This window comes from Echinops telfairi, unplaced genomic scaffold, assembly GCF_000313985.2.
Source record: "Echinops telfairi isolate 266 unplaced genomic scaffold, ASM31398v2 ScPeMD7_7467;HRSCAF=8505_0, whole genome shotgun sequence".
Lineage (NCBI taxonomy): Eukaryota > Metazoa > Chordata > Mammalia > Afrosoricida > Tenrecidae > Echinops > Echinops telfairi.
This window is the reverse complement of record NW_022111367.1, coordinates 15,181,814-15,185,337: the sequence shown is the minus strand read 5'-3', so window position 1 is coordinate 15,185,337 and position 3,524 is coordinate 15,181,814. Positions and strand designations below refer to the sequence as shown.

The 3,524-nt window shown below is 40.9% G+C and overlaps 1 pseudogene; it reads right to left on the bottom strand.

Annotated features, from left to right (window-relative positions):
• Positions 1 to 929: 929 nt before the first annotated feature.
• LOC101638684 lies at positions 930 to 1,277 on the bottom strand (annotated as a pseudogene).
• Between the last annotated feature and the right edge of the window lie 2,247 nt (positions 1,278 to 3,524).

Sequence of the window (3,524 nt, the reverse complement as noted above, 5' to 3'; positions counted from 1 at the left end):
ACATAAACTATGGTGGGAGAAAACCTCCAGAATTAATATTATCCTAGCCATTAGCACATATTTTACACTCAGATTGCAACAAATTGAACTTATAGTTTTCTGTTATCTCCAACTTTTGACTCCTATTGCTAGTTTAAAAGAATATATATTTACTTTGAAGTTTATGAAAGAGCCCTTTAATATTTGCTTGCGTATCGTGACGGCAGAAGAAATGGGAATAACAGCAGATTTCCTCTAAAGTTGCTGAGGGAACAGGACCCCTGCAGGCTCACAGTTGTGGCCTGCACCTCCAGCTGCTCCAGGGAAGAACGATGTGGCAGACTGGTTCCGCAAAGATCACACACTTTGAAACAGAGATGGAGCAGCTCGACCCTGTTCTATAGAGACAGAATGACTTAAACAGACTGCAGGCAGTGGAGTTACTTGGTAGGTTTTGCATACTATTGCCAGGTAATTACAGGTAATTACAGAATTGCTCTTTATTTAAGCCTGATCACACTCTTTATAAATATGTATTTATATTGATATAATACGTGGATGTAGGCGTAAAGGCCAACTACAGAGAACAGGGAAGAACAGTTACCGTTTAGGTTTCCTTTAGAGATTATGAAGTTTTGGTTGGATCTTTATTTAAAAGAGTTGATTTATTGAGTGCTGCTATTAGAGCAATATCACAAGTGGGTGTGTTTTATGATCAAAATTGTATTTTCTCAAAATTTGGAGGCTAGAAGTCTGAACTCGGAGTGTCAGCTCTGGAGGAAGGAAGGCTCTTAATGTCTGTGTTAGCTCTTGGGGGAGATCCTTGCGTCTTTTCCATTTTGATCTCGGTCAATTGGTGACCAAACACATGTACATTCCTCCTAGTTCTTTTTTTTTTTTCTTTTAAAGCAAGCTCTGGCCAGTTTTATTAAAGAAAAATATTGCAGGGTTTATTTTTCACCAGTCTGTTCTGGCATGCTTCTAATGATATCAGAATCACCAGGGTCGATGATGGCCAGGGTGCATACCCTATAGTACTTGCCACACGCAGTGCCCAACTTGATGTTGTGGCCGCTCTAGTGATGGACACCGGTTTTGGCCAACATGGCGTAGTCCTCGATTTCTAATTTCCTCAAGGCTGGGCACTTGTTGGCCAGGGTGACCAGTTTCGCTTTGCCTTGCCTGATCATCTTCAGCGCCTGCTTGTAGCCCAGCACGTACTTCCCACTTTTCATAACGAGTCGGAGCCTCGAGGTGATGGACTCCAGCCACTTTTCCGTCTTCTTTGTGGCCACCATCTTCCTGTCTTAGGTGCGGGACGGCCCCCAACCGAGAGCAGCCGCCAAGATGGCCGGGAAGGGAGAAAGGCCCTCCTAGTTCTTGACAACGTATTCTATTCCTTTATATCTCAAAAGAGTTTGGTTTATGGCATGTCTTACTTTACTGCTATCACACTAATGTAACAAAATCCGTCACCAAATGAAACTTTAAGTTTAGGTAGGCATGGTCATTCCCTCAAGCCAGATCCAACTCATAGTGACCCTCAGTACCAAAGATGGAATACGCCTCCATCCTGTGTCAGCCTCACAACGCTTCTTACGTCTGAGACCATGGGTGCAGCCTCGGCATCAATCCGTCTTATTGAGGGCCTTCTTCTTTTCCCTAGCCCTCTATTTTAGTAAACATGATGTCATTGCTCAGGGATGGGTCTCCCCTGACAGCACATCGAGAGTAAGAGAGACGAAGTCCCATCCTCCATCCCATTTACAGAGCATGCTGGCTATGTTTCTTCCAATCCTGGGAAGGGGCTAGTGATTTGGTACTGCTGACCTTTCAAATCGCAGCCCAAATGGCAACCACTATGCCATCAGGGGTCAAGGTAGTTATACGGGTTAGATTTTACAACATGTATTTAGGCTGAAGTGGGGCATTTCATCCATAATAATGGCCATCAATTTACTTATTTATTGAGAAAGGTACAAATAAAAAATGGGGTTATACTAGAGACTAAAACATATCAAGCAAACTATGGGGAAACCAGCTCACACTATTATGGGACCTGTAAGCGCAATTGTATGGTTAAGATATATAAAGATTATAATAAAGTAATAGAGAATAAAAGAGACAAGGAAAAAAAGTAAAATAAAGAAGCCAGACACATTTCATGGTAGCATGCTGACCTCCTTGATGACCATGATCTCACCAGCCAGAGGAGAGGGGGAGAGGAGAGAGCAATTTATCCCTAACCAAGGCTTATATATCTTTTGGGGGCAGTGCAAGCCCCCTGATTACAGGTAAAAACATATATCACAGGAAGGGGTTGTACTATATATAGGTAATACAGTAATCAGAGGGGGACACTCTAGGGGTATACACGCTATAGGAAGAGGAGGGATTAAGGGTATGCATGTAACAAGATGTTCAGATTCTAGATTCATGATGGAGGCCTAACCTTGATTGTCCTTGAGCTGGAGACTTGATTTATTTTAAGCTTTCGGGGGAAGCAATCCACTGTCCCTAACAGTAGGGAGTGAGCCCCACCTATGGTGGGACAGACAGTAGTATCTGCTTGCTCTGGATGGCTAGTGCCTTCAGGGAGATAACTTGACAATCATTCACCATTAGTTGCAAGCATTGTCCTAGGTCTGACACATATATTTGGGGGAGAGAAGCTGGGGAAAAGTCTTTTTTATCCCACAGCAAACTAACAATGTTTAGCATTACAATGTAGTCTAATAACATTATAAGGAATACATATTTTTTATTCTAGTTTTTGCTTACTTCTTTTTCCTGGATAGCATGCAATCAATATTTGACCTTGTGAAAGCTATTATTTCCTGACATATGTTCCATCTAGGTCTTTATATATTGAAGGCGGTGTTTCTATCTCTGTTATCCTCTTGAAATGCTGCATTCTTAGATTTATACCACATCTAAATGGCACTTATTGACTCCCTCAAATGATGCAAAACTGTGCTCCTTTTGAATGTGCTTTGAGTTTTGACAAGAAAAATAATTCTGAAGGGGCAAGGTCAGGGCTCTAACTTGGATGGCATAAGGTTACCCAATGACATTTTCACAGGACAGTCATCACTATCCTCTAAGAATTAGTAGGTACATTGTTATTCTAAAAAAAATATCTGGGCATAATTTTCCTGGGCTTTCTTTTATAAAATTTCAATTTTCTAATAATATCATCATAATAAGTACTTATAATTATTTAATGTCATTAGAGAAAATCTATCAAGATCACCCCTTTGGAATTAAAAATATATAGCATCTACTTTTTAGCAGACCTCACTGCTGTAAACTGAACTGGCCCAGCAGAAACACTTCAAAGCCACTGTTTTGATTAGAAGAACTAGAACCCTAGTAGCAATATATATATGTCACTTATCTTGCTACTAGCATGCTTTCTGTGATGTTTTAGGTCAGAATTGCTCAGCCTGGATTCTCCCATGATGTAATCTAACATAAGGTAACAAACTCCCATTGTATGAAGGATAGAGTGGAGCATAACCTCATTAACCTGCTGTAAGTGTTGA